This window comes from Perca flavescens, chromosome 4, assembly GCF_004354835.1.
Source record: "Perca flavescens isolate YP-PL-M2 chromosome 4, PFLA_1.0, whole genome shotgun sequence".
NCBI classification, from domain to species: Eukaryota; Metazoa; Chordata; class Actinopteri; order Perciformes; family Percidae; genus Perca; species Perca flavescens.
In genome coordinates this window covers 15,019,408-15,036,218 of record NC_041334.1, presented here as the reverse complement: position 1 = coordinate 15,036,218, position 16,811 = coordinate 15,019,408, and the positions used below count along the sequence as shown (strand labels likewise).

The 16,811-nt window shown below is 40.5% G+C and overlaps 1 long non-coding RNA gene across 1 annotated transcript; it reads left to right on the top strand.

Moving 5' to 3' along the window:
• The first annotated feature begins 11,533 nt into the window (after window positions 1-11,533).
• Window positions 11,534-16,256, top strand: LOC114554820 (uncharacterized). The gene is made up of 3 exons (XR_003692473.1): window positions 11,534-11,642; window positions 12,771-12,845; window positions 15,016-16,256. It is a non-coding gene; the product is annotated as an uncharacterized LOC114554820 (long non-coding RNA).
• Window positions 16,257-16,811: the final 555 nt, after the last annotated feature.

Sequence of the window (16,811 nt, the reverse complement as noted above, 5' to 3'; positions counted from 1 at the left end):
TCATACAAATACACACACATTAAATGTACTGAATGTATATATTAAAAATATGCTTCTTGGAGCATGGAAATACTTTATTCTGACATAAGCTAATGCGAATTACTTGGTAAGGATACTGATGCAAGAAGGCCAGATGACGCTGGAGGGGAGCTGGAAGCTAATCATGAAAACAATGAACAGTAAAGCAGAGCTGAGGCCTTACTCACTAAAACATTTAAGCAACAACACAACAAAATAACACCACACAAACCTTCCATAAGTCCATACAGCATCTCATCTAAGGCTTGAGGTTTCTCTTATTAGATGTATCTCTATCTTCTCTGTTGATGATTGCCAGTGTGCTACTAGTTTTAAGGCTGTCGAATACCCCCCTCCCTATTAACTATGTCACATAAATTGAATGACAAATACAGCTATGGATTGTATGTGTGTCATAAAACATGTAATAACTGCTAACACAATTGTTAATAATAATGTATAAACATTTTAATAATCAGTCAAACGATTTGTTTAAATGTGCTTATGACTACATAAGTGTGTTTCAAAACATATATTGGCAGTATATACATATGTATAGATAGGCCTACTTATGGTGGGTTTACTTGAAGTATTGCTTAGCTACTTTTGACCATTACCATGGATGGAATATTGAACGGCCTCCCAGATATAAACCCAGGGGCCCAAGGGGTCAGGGGTCCTGACTCACAAAATATTGCTGAAACACCGCTAAGCGATCACAGAGAGATGCTAAAAGACCACAAAAATAAACAAAGCGACTACAAACAACACAAAATGACTGCAAAGACATGCAAAACAACCAAAACTAGATGCTGAATGACTGAAAATAGACACAAAATGATCAAAAACATACACATACAAACTACAAATGACCCATAATGACTACAAATACACACAATAGATGCAAAACAACCACAAAATGCCCACGATTAGTTAAAAATGACTAAAAATAGATGTAAAACACCCACAAGAGACACACAACGACTACTAACAACCCAAAATGTAGAAGAAGAAAAAAACTACATACAACATAACATGCAAAACAACAAGTAGATGCAACATGACCACAGAGACCCAAAATACAACAAAAAGATGCAAAATGATTACAAATAGATACAAAACAAATACAGAAATGCAAAACAATCACATCGCAAAAAGACGCAATGTAAAAACATGACTAGAAGAAGACTCTTTGGTTTTGGGTGTCTTGTTTATATGTAGACAGGGTGGGGGGGCTCTTACATGTCTGTTCCCAGGGGCCAATTTTCTCATAATCTTGTGGTCATTACAATGTCAAAAATCAATCATTCTTTTTTTAAAGAAGTTTTAAATGTATTATAGCTGGACTTTAAACTGCCTCCCATTACATTAACTTTTCAAGATCAGGATCCAAAGGTTAGTCTTTATAGTGTGTTAGGGCAGAAGGAGGAGGACATCTGCCCATCAGCCTTGCATGAGACCATTCCCTTTATCCTGTTCCAGCTACATGATGAAGCATAGGGGGGATCTCACCACAGAGGAAGTGATGCAATTTCACTCATGTTGTAAACAAGAAAAGGAATTACACATCACACACACTCAGGTCAACACATTGTTCTGTGGCTTGCAGAAGGAACCTGGCAGCCTGACTGGAGAAAATACTGAGGCAAACCCTTGTTTATGATTCATGCATCTTTAGTGAATCACTTGGTTATGCAAGTGTGGTGGGAGCATAACCGTGACACAACAGACTTTGCTGTGGGGGGAAAAAAAGAAATGAAAGGAAATGGGAAAGGAAAAAACACTTGTTGGAAAAGCTCATCTTTAAAGTCGCTCTCATGAGTAGGGCGGATGGACATCTTTAAAGTTAAGACAAACATGACATAAATGGTTCCCACTGAGGCCTCAACATTAGACCAGAAACAGATGTTAAGTGAAAATCCACTGCCATAGTGTGGCAGTGATCTCAAAGTAAATGTTTACATGCTTTTAATGCAGCTGCTCTTAGTGTAAGCACCCTTGACAATATGGATTATTAGTTTTACTTGACCGGCTGTTTCACAAAAGCAGACTAAATAAATCCAGGATAACCAATAAAGCGAGGCTTGACCTAGTCTAATCTATGCAGCCTGGCTTGGTGCGCTTCACGAAGGCCAAGCCAGGCTGAGGAGGAGCAACTAGGTCGTGTTCACGGCTTTCCTTGGCAGTTACGCACCAACCAGACGGCCAACCGTCAGCAGAAAAGCCAGTCGGACTGATCAGTCTCCCGGAGTTGGTCCAAAAAGTGCCACAGAACACACCAAAGAGACGAGACATAATACGTCTCCATAACAGCAGAATCTGTATTGTTGCCCAAAAAATGAAAACGGCAGCTGATTGGACGAATGCGTCACATGGGTTTGTTTTCTCCAGAAAATCAAAGCCAGACTGTCATGGCGGCTTGTTCAGAATACAATCTCATATTGTACTAAAATAGTTCACTGAAACATGTTTCTGAAAACATTTTAAGCGAGAAATAGGCCATGCAGTTGCTGAATCTGTCTTCATTTCAGATCAACAAAGGTCAGTTTAAAAGATTTTCGTCAGATTTTGAGAGACTCTAGTCACCTCATTCCGCTCGCCATTTCCGGGTGAGTCCCGACTGCCCTGTCTCCGACCGAACATGTCAGGTCGGCCAAAATGAACGCCGACAGCCCCCCAGACGGACGACGGCACGGGACACACCGAACAGACTCGAGTCGCTGACCTTGCCAGACTGTCCAACGGCCGATTATCAGGTTAGTGTGTCAGCGCCTTACACAGACCGCGAGGTCAATAACATATTTTCTGATGCTAAAATTGAGAATACGCATTGTTCATACTTTATACAGAGTGAGCAGCAGCTTCTTGTGGAAGGATGATAACATGAAACACATTATTTGTAAAAAAGAAACACGGCCGCTGTAATGAAACAGCGAGAGAAAGCGTGGCAGACGATCGCGGGCTGACTGCGTAAGTAGCCTAAAAATATACATTAACTGACCACTGCTCTGAATTTAAACCGTCATAATCATACCATTCAAGGATTAGGCTACTAATCATTTGCACAAATTAACAGTGGTACTCGTTGGCTTAAAAGTAAGCAGAAGATAATGTCACTCAGGAAATTTACCATGAAGATCAATTTTCTAAACGCTAGAGTATGCGTAAATATCTCTTTCACTCTGTTTCTCCCTCTCTCTCATGGGCTAAAATATACATTTCATAGTCATATTAACTTCCACTGCTCGCTTTTAATGCAAAGCGTACAACTGTTCGTTTTGCTTTTTTTTATAGAGGATATTGCGGCATATTAAACTTAAAAACTAATCCAAACGCCGCAGCAGGGTAAGACGTGGTTTTACACTGAAGACGCGTCACGCTGAACCATTGCACTTGATGGAATGTCTTTATTGATCCATTTCACAGACTTAGCAAGAAACAGCACTTACTTGTATTGATGCATTTCATAAGCCGTGCAAAGATACCTCAGACAGTGCAGTAATAGCAGATACCAACGGTGACAGTCAACAGAAAGTTTCTCCACGTGCTCACCCTGCAGCCATCATCCCAACACCTGGTCAAACAGACCGAGGATGATTTTCCTTTTTTACATATTAAAGGCCTATGTCTTGTTCCCTCGTATATATGGACATAGAAAATAAAGACACTGAAGAAACTGAACTCTAAAATCTAGAAACTATAAAGATAGTTAAGTGATAAATATAATGCACACTGTAAACATGAATGTTCTCTCCCTGTGTTCTCTCCCTGTTGTTACAGTAGTCTACACTATATAGTTATTGGTTCAGTGAACTAAGACTATAATTAAGGAGGATTGTACAATTGTACAATCCTTCCAAATTATAGTCCCAGTTTACTGGACAACACAAATTGTGTGCTAAGAATGCCAATTTATTGAATCCTTAGAAAATATAATAGAAAATAAATGTATCAACTAAAATAATTTACGGTGCATTGGTCCACTATAGAAACACACATGTACAGCACTTTATATATTGCCCGTAGTAACTGACTTCATTTAAAACACATTTGGCAACTTTATCAGCCTTTTCTAATTATCTCAACAACTGTACTGTAACAACAATATGAACAGCAGTCTTCATACAGCCTGGCTTGTAACAGTAACAATGACTGTCACATGAATAATTATATAAAATAAATGGTCACAACTTTAAATAATAGCAGTACTTAAATGAACAGCAATGCACATGTTTTATTTTAATGCAGGCTGATAACAATAAGGTAAAACCACTGCTCAGTGAACAGAAAAGGCTCAAGGATTAATAAATCCTGGCTGTTAGCCTGGTCAGGAGCGGGCTAGCTGTAAAGAATAAATCTCCATGGTAACTTAGGTGCCTCTGCTTTTGTGAAACCGAGTCAAGGCTAAATTGAGCCAGGATAACTGGGAAATCCCGGCTTAATCCCTCATCTTGGTTTTGTGAAATAGCCCTCAGCCTCATTCCACTTTTACTTCAGTAAAAAAAAGAAAAGGCCATGAACATCAGCTGTAGTATAACACTGTACATTATGTGGGCCCTTATGTCACACAACTTATACTGACGCTTATGATGTAGACATATTGCTTACAATGACCGCGTTAACGTTTAAAAAATCAACAGTGTTGAGTTGGCTGGTTCTGATTTTGAATGCCAAAACTGCAAGTGTCAGTTTAAAGTTAGCCTATTGTTGTGGTTGTGTATGTTTCTGTTTCTGGTTTTATTTTGGTAGTCTGTTTTCTCCCTTGTCTTGTCTAATTTTACTTCCTGTCTTGTGTTTTCCCGCCTGTCTGATTGTTATGCCCTGCCCTAGACTGTTTCACCTGTTGTGTGACCCGTCCCTTGTTTGCATGTTACCTCTTGTATTTAGCCTCTGTGTTGCCCTTGTCTTGTGTCAGATCAGGGTTTCCCACAGCACTTTGCAGTTTAGGCGGCCCACCTTAACAACACGCGCCTACCACCTTAACTAACACATTTTCTGCGGGAAACCCTGCAGATCATTGTGTTGTGTCAGTTCTCAGTCGTGTTCTGTGCTTCTGTGCTTTTGTCTCAACTTCCTGTTTTTTTGATTGCTTTTTTTTTTTTTTTGGGATATCCGGTTCCTTGTTTTAGCCACATTCAGAAATAAGTTTTTGCATGCTGCATTCAGAGCTCCTTTTGTTGGTGTGTACTTTGTGTTTCAGAAATAAATCCTCAAGCTCACTTACTCTTGCCTGTTTGTCTGCTTTTGGGTCCTCAAATTCCCTGAGGCATGACACCTATGTAACTTCTGCTGAACAACAGCCACTTTAGATATAAGGACCACGGTAAAAGTGACATAAAGGAGCTAGTATACTTCAACAGAACTGCTTGTCGGACGGCCTAACAGCATCTGAAACCCTCTCCTCACCCCCAGGGCTGGACTGGGACAAAAAATCGGCCCTGGCATTTTTGGCCCAGGCGGGCCACACCCACCATGATTGGTCAGACACATTCCCTGCAGTCCTCTTAAAATATGCGTGCATTCTATGATATGAGTTGCCTAGTGTTCAGCGTTCATGTGATAGTTTAGGATCCTTCAAGAGGGGTGTCAAGATTTATCTGTTAATCTTACACTTAAATAATTCATTCATTCTTAGAGTTATGATTTGTATATTTATGGTATTTGTATATATATTTTTATTATTGATATTTGATATCGTATTGTCATTATTGTTATTATTACTATTTTGCTTAATATTGGCTTAGCAACTTTAAATTTAATTTTAACTATTGTAAGATTCATATTTTGTCGCTTTGGACACAAGTGTCTGTTAAATACAATAACCATAACCCTTCCCAAAAGCTACAATAAAGCTGAGAGTAGTAGGCTATATGCCCTGGAAAAGAGCACCAATACAAGAGAAGCTAATTAAGCAATTCAAGGAACACTGATGATTGTATCAACACTGATTTTATAGATCACACAGACTTTTCAGCTACCCAACAGGCTAACCGCTCGCATTTTCAATGTAAGCTTAAACAGTTAGGTTACCTGACAGCCACTAACTTTAATGTTACAGACAAACTGCTTGTTGTCGTTATAACGTGACACACGCGCACACGCGCGCGCGCACACACACACACACACACACACACACACACACAGCCTCCCTCCCTCCCTTCCTGAGAGTCCCTGTTAATTTGTCTACTCCTTACCACATCGTCCTCTAGCCTACTATCTTTTCCTCACTCGCTCCCGTGGCCCTGTCGCCTCCTCCTCGCGGCTTCTTCCCTGTCATGATGCTGTTTCTCTCTTCTCTCTCCTCTACTTCAGGTAATGCTGATGTTGAAGCAGCTACTACAGCCCCAAACATGTCCGCAATTTTTGAGGAATCCGCCTGTAGATTCTTAAATCTTTTTCTCCTGTAATTTCTCTGCACCTCCCTTGCACTTTAGTGGTCGTTTGTCCATTTTAACGGTGGATGCTAAACTTCTAGCATAACTATTACAGCTCGTGTTTCAGGGCCGGGAGGCGTGGCCATAGTGGGATTCGTAAATTTGCGGCCCGGAGTGCGGAAGGGGGTTCCCTGGATTTGATTGGGTCAGGCCAGTGCCAATTAAGAAAATTAACCAATGGGCCGCTGTGAGTTCTTTATGGGCCGACCCGGCGAAAAAATCAAAAAGGCCTATTTATATCGGCGATTCGGCCCAAAAGTGCGTCGGCCCACGGAAAAAGGCCGGTATGCCAGATAGCCAGTCCAGTCCAGCCCTGCTCACCCCACTGGAAACTGACAATCAGATATTCACGCTCACTTCACACAGCTGCCGAGGTGAGAAAGGGTTTTGAACTTCTCTCCCAAGCTGCTGTTTTTTTTCACTTTTCTTATCCTAACTATTTCTCTCTTGCATGTGCAAATGTGTACAAGCTTTCCAAGAGAGACTGTATTGGCGAAATTACATTTAAGCATAATTCATAGTTTTATTTCTACTTTAATTCTCTCACAAATCTTAAAGAGAGTTTATCTAATTCCCACATGTAGATTTTGATTCTAACTAAGTAAGACATCCAGTCTGGGACATAATGTGAGCACTGTTTGTCTGAACAGATAGGGGCTACAAGGTCACCCTAAAACTATCTCTAGTTTTCCCATGCCAGTTAAGATGTAACTGGGGGGGTGAAAGTCGTACAGGGAGGAGGAGGTGAGATGGCTCTTGTGTTTTTCCTGATTGTCTTCATGTGTATCAGATCGCCTGTAAAAATTGTAGCGTCATAATAAGCCAAGTGTGTGTGTGCTGTCACTCTGAAGATGCATATAAGCCTAGTGTTCTTGTTCATTCATTTGAGGGACTGACTCCACACTGGGCTGCTGTGCCTTTTGTGAAATCATGTTGCTCCTATATTTGCAAATATATTTTTAATAAAATACAAAAACCTAACAGTGGTTTAGTCTCCTACTGTCTTATTTGTTTCACGTTACTAAACTCTCAAAACTTTACCCCTGCTGCAAAGGAAACTTCCATTACAAGACCATATTGAAACAATTATGGCATCTCGTCCTTTTCCATGACAGCCGACTTTTTACCTCGTCTTTGAATGTGGCCGTTTGGATCAATTATAAACACCTTTGCGTTTCGACATGGTTGGACGACATGCTGTACAATGTAGGTCTTTTCAAACGCACCCCAACGTTAAACCAGCTCCATAACATCTGTCTAAAGTTAGCTAACATAAGCCACTGATCATACCAGAGCAATTAAGGCCGTAGCAGCACAGCCTCTCAGAGTACTGAGTAGAGCGAGGGCGCCTTTTAACTTATGAATTAAACTTTTAATTTGTAAGAAAACAAACATGCCATTGCTTCTTTTTAAAAGTCACATAGTCTAGCTTTAAGTCTTAAATCTTGGATGCCTACTATGACCATTCTGTAATTTTAATTGTCAGTCCTCCTCCCACATCTGCCAGGTCAAGGGAAAATTCTGAATGTATGCAACCAAGGATACCAATCACAGGTTTCCACACCACAGTGAAGCAGACCGGGTGAGTCACAGCTGAGCTGGGCGGAATCAAGCATTGATGATGCTGCTGCTGATGTCATGTTTAATCGAGACACTCCTTATGACTCACCTTCGCTTCAAAGTCTTGTTTATTGTTAATATAGCAACACACTCTGCTAAAAATATATCGTTACCCATTCGCCAGGTTGGCTTCTTGCAGACACCAGAGATAGAAATAAGGTCATGCTGGGGGTGGAGATTTCTACCCCTTTCGAAGGCTAGCCATTCAGTATTTTAAGACTTTTTAATTTAGCTTGGACTTCACTCCACAACACTTACCACTCTGTTTGAGAAGGTTATTAGGTTGTGGAAAGTCGTGAAAGAGCTGTGGGACAAATACTCAGCAGTAACCCTGTTTGGGCACTATTACTACTATTATATACTATATTATATACTTTATACTACTATATACTATATACTATTATTACTCTCTAGGAAGAGAAAATGTCAGAGGTGGATTGAGAAGCTGTAAAGCTATTGGTTCAACAGTGTCAAATGATGCTAAAAGTGATGGCAGATCTGTAATTGGACAGTAGAGCAGCATAATGCAGTTAATTTGTCTACTCCTTACCACATCGTCCTCTAGCCTACTATCTTTTCCTCACTCGCTCCCGTGGCCCTGTCGCCTCCTCCTCGCGGCTTCTTCCCTGTCATGATGCTGTTTCTCTCTTCTCTCTCCTCTACTTCAGGTAATGCTGATGTTGAAGCAGCTACTACAGCCCCAAACATGTCCGCAATTTTGAGAGGAATCCGCCTGTAGATTCTTAAATCTTTTTCTCCTGTAATTTCTCTGCACCTCCCTTGCACTTTAGTGGTCGTTTGTCCATTTTAACGGTGGATGCTAAACTTCTAGCATAACTATTACAGCTCGTGTTTCAGGGCGGGAGGCGTGGCCATAGTGGGATTCGTAAATTTGCGGCCCGGAGTGCGGAAGGGGGTTCCCTGGATTTGATTGGGTCAGGCCAGTGCCAATTAAGAAAATTAACCAATGGGCCGCTGTGAGTTCTTTATGGGCCGACCCGGCGAAAAAATCAAAAAGGCCTATTTATATCGGCGATTCGGCCCAAAAGTGCGTCGGCCCACCGGGAAAAGGCCCGGTATGCCAGATAGCCAGTCCAGTCCAGCCCTGCTCACCCCACTGGAAACTGACAATCAGATATTCACGCTCACTTCACACAGCTGCCGAGGTGAGAAAGGGTTTTGAACTTCTCTCCCAAGCTGTCTTTTTTCACTTTTCTTATCCTAACTATTTCTCTCTTGCATGTGCAAATGTGTACAAGCTTTCCAAGAGAGACTGTATTGGCGAAATTACATTTAAGCATAATTCATAGTTTTATTTCTACTTTAATTCTCTCACAAATCTTAAAGAGAGTTTATCTAATTCCCACATGTAGATTTTGATTCTAACTAAGTAAGACATCCAGTCTGGGACATAATGTGAGCACTGTTTGTCTGAACAGATAGGGGCTACAAGGTCACCCTAAAACTATCTCTAGTTTTCCCATGCCAGTTAAGATGTAACTGGGGGGGTGAAAGTCGTACAGGGAGGAGGAGGTGAGATGGCTCTTGTGTTTTTCCTGATTGTCTTCATGTGTATCAGATCGCCTGTAAAAATTGTAGCGTCATAATAAGCCAAGTGTGTGTGTGCTGTCACTCTGAAGATGCATATAAGCCTAGTGTTCTTGTTCATTCATTTGAGGGACTGACTCCACACTGGGCTGCTGTGCCTTTTGTGAAATCATGTTGCTCCTATATTTGCAAATATATTTTTAATAAAATACAAAAACCTAACAGTGGTTTAGTCTCCTACTGTCTTATTTGTTTCACGTTACTAAACTCTCAAAACTTTACCCCTGCTGCAAAGGAAACTTCCATTACAAGACCATATTGAAACAATTATGGCATCTCGTCCTTTTCCATGACAGCCGACTTTTTACCTCGTCTTTGAATGTGGCGTTTGGATCAATTATAAACACCTTTGCGTTTCGACATGGTTGGACGACATGCTGTACAATGTAGGTCTTTTCAAACGCACCCCAACGTTAAACCAGCTCCATAACATCTGTCTAAAGTTAGCTAACATAAGCCACTGATCATACCAGAGCAATTAAGGCCGTAGCAGCACAGCCTCTCAGAGTACTGAGTAGAGCGAGGCGCCTTTTAACTTATGAATTAAACTTTTAATTTGTAAGAAAACAAACATGCCATTGCTTCTTTTAAAAGTCACATAGTCTAGCTTTAAGTCTTAAATCTTGGATGCCTACTATGACCATTCTGTAATTTTAATTGTCAGTCCTCCTCCCACATCTGCCAGGTCAAGGGAAAATTCTGAATGTATGCAACCAAGGATACCAATCACAGGTTTCCACACCACAGTGAAGCAGACCGGGTGAGTCACAGCTGAGCTGGGCGGAATCAACATTGATGATGCTGCTGCTGATGTCATGTTTAATCGAGACACTCCTTATGACTCACCTTCGCTTCAAAGTCTTGTTTATTGTTAATATAGCAACACACTCTGCTAAAAATATATCGTTACCCATTCGCCAGGTTGGCTTCTTGCAGACACCAGAGATAGAAATAAGGTCATGCTGGGGTGGAGATTTCTACCCCCTTTCAAGGCTAGCCATTCAGTATTTTAAGACTTTTTAATTTAGCTTGGACTTCACTCCACAACACTTACCACTCTGTTTGAGAAGGTTATTAGGTTGTGGAAAGTCGTGAAAGAGCTGTGGGACAAATACTCAGCAGTAACCCTGTTTGGGCACTATTACTACTATTATATACTATATTATATACTTTATACTACTATATACTATATACTATTATTACTCTCTAGGAAGAGAAAATGTCAGAGGTGGATTGAGAAGCTGTAAAGCTATTGGTTCAACAGTGTCAAATGATGCTAAAAGTGATGGCAGATCTGTAATTGGACAGTAGAGCAGCATAATGCAGTTAATTTGTCTACTCCTTACCACATCGTCCTCTAGCCTACTATCTTTTCCTCACTCGCTCCCGTGGCCCTGTCGCCTCCTCCTCGCGGCTTCTTCCCTGTCATGATGCTGTTTCTCTCTTCTCTCTCCTCTACTTCAGGTAATGCTGATGTTGAAGCAGCTACTACAGCCCCAAACATGTCCGCAATTTTTGAGGAATCCGCCTGTAGATTCTTAAATCTTTTTCTCCTGTAATTTCTCTGCACCTCCCTTGCACTTTAGTGGTCGTTTGTCCATTTTAACGGTGGATGCTAAACTTCTAGCATAACTATTACAGCTCGTGTTTCAGGGCCGGGAGGCGTGGCCATAGTGGGATTCGTAAATTTGCGGCCCGGAGTGCGGAAGGGGGTTCCCTGGATTTGATTGGGTCAGGCCAGTGCCAATTAAGAAAATTAACCAATGGGCCGCTGTGAGTTCTTTATGGGCCGACCCGGCGAAAAAATCAAAAAGGCCTATTTATATCGGCGATTCGGCCCAAAAGTGCGTCGGCCCACCGGGAAAAGGCCCGGTATGCCAGATAGCCAGTCCAGTCCAGCCCTGCTCACCCCACTGGAAACTGACAATCAGATATTCACGCTCACTTCACACAGCTGCCGAGGTGAGAAAGGGTTTTGAACTTCTCTCCCAAGCTGTCTTTTTTCACTTTTCTTATCCTAACTATTTCTCTCTTGCATGTGCAAATGTGTACAAGCTTTCCAAGAGAGACTGTATTGGCGAAATTACATTTAAGCATAATTCATAGTTTTATTTCTACTTTAATTCTCTCACAAATCTTAAAGAGAGTTTATCTAATTCCCACATGTAGATTTTGATTCTAACTAAGTAAGACATCCAGTCTGGGACATAATGTGAGCACTGTTTGTCTGAACAGATAGGGGCTACAAGGTCACCCTAAAACTATCTCTAGTTTTCCCATGCCAGTTAAGATGTAACTGGGGGGGTGAAAGTCGTACAGGGAGGAGGAGGTGAGATGGCTCTTGTGTTTTCCTGATTGTCTTCATGTGTATCAGATCGCCTGTAAAAATTGTAGCGTCATAATAAGCCAAGTGTGTGTGTGCTGTCACTCTGAAGATGCATATAAGCCTAGTGTTCTTGTTCATTCATTTGAGGGACTGACTCCACACTGGGCTGCTGTGCCTTTTGTGAAATCATGTTGCTCCTATATTTGCAAATATATTTTTAATAAAATACAAAAACCTAACAGTGGTTTAGTCTCCTACTGTCTTATTTGTTTCACGTTACTAAACTCTCAAAACTTTACCCCTGCTGCAAAGGAAACTTCCATTACAAGACCATATTGAAACAATTATGGCATCTCGTCCTTTTCCATGACAGCCGACTTTTTACCTCGTCTTTGAATGTGGCCGTTTGGATCAATTATAAACACCTTTGCGTTTCGACATGGTTGGACGACATGCTGTACAATGTAGGTCTTTTCAAACGCACCCCAACGTTAAACCAGCTCCATAACATCTGTCTAAAGTTAGCTAACATAAGCCACTGATCATACCAGAGCAATTAAGGCCGTAGCAGCACAGCCTCTCAGAGTACTGAGTAGAGCGAGGGCGCCTTTTAACTTATGAATTAAACTTTTAATTTGTAAGAAAACAAACATGCCATTGCTTCTTTTAAAAGTCACATAGTCTAGCTTTAAGTCTTAAATCTTGGATGCCTACTATGACCATTCTGTAATTTTAATTGTCAGTCCTCCTCCCACATCTGCCAGGTCAAGGGAAAATTCTGAATGTATGCAACCAAGGATACCAATCACAGGTTTCCACACCACAGTGAAGCAGACCGGGTGAGTCACAGCTGAGCTGGGCGGAATCAAGCATTGATGATGCTGCTGCTGATGTCATGTTTAATCGAGACACTCCTTATGACTCACCTTCGCTTCAAAGTCTTGTTTATTGTTAATATAGCAACACACTCTGCTAAAAATATATCGTTACCCATTCGCCAGGTTGGCTTCTTGCAGACACCAGAGATAGAAATAAGGTCATGCTGGGGGTGGAGATTTCTACCCCTTTCGAAGGCTAGCCATTCAGTATTTTAAGACTTTTTAATTTAGCTTGGACTTCACTCCACAACACTTACCACTCTGTTTGAGAAGGTTATTAGGTTGTGGAAAGTCGTGAAAGAGCTGTGGGACAAATACTCAGCAGTAACCCTGTTTGGGCACTATTACTACTATTATATACTATATTATATACTTTATACTACTATATACTATATACTATTATTACTCTCTAGGAAGAGAAAATGTCAGAGGTGGATTGAGAAGCTGTAAAGCTATTGGTTCAACAGTGTCAAATGATGCTAAAAGTGATGGCAGATCTGTAATTGGACAGTAGAGCAGCATAATGCTCAAAGTGTCAGCCGAAATAGGATTTGACTGGTACAGCGACTTCTAATTTTGTTTATTTACACATTATGTTTCTGTTAAAATTCATACTGGGACACTGAGAGGACTACCCTCATTGATAGAAATGGGGTGGACAAAATTTTATTTATATATATTTCTGTTAGCATAACACAGCAGCTACAATTCAACAGCACCACAAACTCCAAAATGACCATACAGTTGAATCAACACCTCTCTAAAACAAAAGGGCACTCAGAGAGCACAGACCTCCGCCATGCCATGCCCCATCTCCCAACGCAACGCAGTGTCAGGAACTCATTTTTCTGATTATTACGACACCACATTAATGCACCACAAACGCCCTATTTTGCAATGTTCACAAAAGTTGAAAAATGATTTGCGTACCGCCCAGTGATTCGTATCCACTCCCAAATGTAATTGGTTTCTCCTTGGTCCATGCTTCACCCTTCCACCAAGTTTAATGAAACTGGGCCACAGGTTTTTCTGCAATCCTGCTGACAGACAAACAAACCAACGGACAAACCAAACCAAACACATAACCTCCTTGGCGGAAGTAATACAAACTAAAACTAAAACCATTATAAGCACCATAAAGTGAGGATTCATTGCAGGTCTGTTATATTAGACGGCATTAGTTTTAACAGGTGCATAGGTGGAGATGCTGGGGATACGTCCCCACCACTTTTTGAAATGGTGGCTTTAGTCCCACTCACATTTTTTAAAACCAAATTTGTTAAAAAATGTTCTGAAAATAGAACACAGAAAACACAGAGACATGGAATATGTTTTGAATGAGCTGAACAACATCTGAGCTATTCAAGTCCAGGGGTTTATGAATGAATTCAAATGCATTCATTTATCATTGGTGTGAACAGGTGCCACATGTACATTGGAAGAGGTTACTTCCACAAAAGACATAAAAGAAAAGTAAAAAAGTAAATCATGTCTACATGTGAATTGAAAATGACTTGGGTAAGAACCCCCTGAGTGTGAATTAATGAATGTTTTTTTTTTCTATCAAACTGCAGTTAACCATAATAGTGTAGGTTAAAGGCATGCATGAATTAAATTATTAAATGCTATAATTACATTTAAAGTGCAAAAGCTCAAAATAATTGCCTCCGGTCTGGGCTCGGGGAGGTAACAGGTTATGATTAGAAATTAATTAATAACAACCTAAAGTTGTTAATGTCAAACTTCTGTCTCCCTTAAAACCGGACAGAGATGACATGGTGGTGACAATTAAATGATGCAAAAACGTACTGAAATTGAACATTAATCATATCAAAAACAAAAACATATTGTTACATTTTTATTAAAATAAAAAACATTTTCATTTAATAACCCTCACTAACTTAATAAATGAAACACTGTACAACTTTGAGTGAACCAGTTTTGCTTTATTAATGGAAATACAGTATGGAGCTATTGACATGTTAATTTAACAACAAAAAAATGTTTTATTTAAATATATATAAAAAGAACTTGTGTACCTTTTAGAGCTCTGCAACGGGCAGATACACAGCCTCTGAACTACTGAAGCATTTAACTAGATATTCTCTCTGTTTATCATCTGTCCCTGGAGGAAATGAACAAGACAAGATAACTGCAGATGGAACTTGCACACAGCACGGCTGAGTGACGTCAACACGATGAAAAGAGCAAACAGGCTAACAAAAAGGAGCTCTATGGAACAGTTGTTGTACCTGATCAGGGATCTCCAATAAAACTTGCACTGCTTGAATGATTCTAAAAAAAAGTAAATAGTTTGATAGCCTTGGATGATAGCAGGGATGGCAGCTCAATGCTACCATCTTCTGGTACTTTAAGGAAATGCATGACGCGTCTGCTGAAGCAAAAGCTTTGTTGATAGTCCCTTCACATTGTAACCGATTTCAAATGGTGCTAGACATGATGCAAACTCTGAACACCAGATGAAAACGGTCAGCCTTGGTGAAAGGGGTGGTCAGCTGGTCCGAAGATTGGACTTCCAACACCTTCTTTTCTTCTGGTCACTGGAGCGTAAGCTGTACAGAGGACTGGTCCAGAGAACCCAACTGATTGATATGACTGAACGCATTTTACATCTGGAGTAGTTTGTTAAAGATTTTAATGCAAACCATGCCACCAAACTGCGATCCTTAACTGTCTTCCAACTTAGCGAATGAAGTTGTCACTGTCGTCATTCCTGAAGCCTGTTCCCGCTCAAGAACACCGATTTCAAATGGTGCTAGACAGGATTTTATACTCTAAGACACCATCTGAAACCAGTTCCCTGGGGAGGATGCTTTTAAGAAAAGCCACATTTGGGAAGCCATGTCCATTTCTGCAATTAGAAGAAAAAAAAACATAACTGTCATCACTTTTGAACGTATTTGTTTTAATGGTTAAGACACAAAATCAGGCAAGGGACTACGCCACTCTCAGTTTCAGTATCAGATCGTGAAAATGGAATCAATTAACTTATAAATGATTCTAACAACATCAATAAAAGTGGCTCATCCTATTACTAGGTACATGCATGTGTGCATCATTTAATTTTCCATTAGACAGATTTCCAGTGTCTTGCCAAACTGATTAATGCAGTACTCACTGCTTTGTAATGATGAAGCCTCTTACAAAACAAGACTACACAGGCAGTTATTTGAGTAACCTGTTTGTTCAGGCTGCATTTACAGAGGTAATACAATTCCAACTCTTTAGGGTATATATTTGTTCTTCTCGTGGCTATTTGATAGGGAGAACTGATTTTTTAGACACACACTAAAATCCATTTTTGCCTATGTAAACCTCTGCAGTTTGTTTGAAACGCTGCCCTCAAGTTAAGTCTGGTGTTGAAATTGAATAAAATAATGTTTAACAACTTTCATCTCATCATCTCAACTTTTGGTTATATAATGGGGGAACAGAATACTCGCCTGTTTTGTCACATACAATGTGAAGTGAAATATTTGCACAAACTACATTTTACTGACTATAAACAGCATATTTGAGTCTATACAGTGATACATTTGAGATATTTCCTAAGGCCTGGAAGTATAACTCTTTCCAAAGAGATTGAAACCATAAGCCATAAGAGGAACCGGAAACTTAGGCAGATGCAGACTCTTTGCTGGCGCCCAGTGAGGAGAACCACTGAGTCATGGCCAGCTCCTCTAAGAGTGACACAGCAGCTTAATTCCTTACATCAGAGGTGCATCAGATAACCAAGATCGCAGTGTAAGAAAGGGCATGGCAGCAGACTGGCACCAGAGATGAACCCCAACAAAAACTGTCTATGATTCATACTGTGGAAAAATAGATCTCCGCAGCTCCCTGTAGACTTCTTTGTAATGCACAATAGGATACTATGTCCTCTCCTGGGTCTCCCTCAGGCATCCA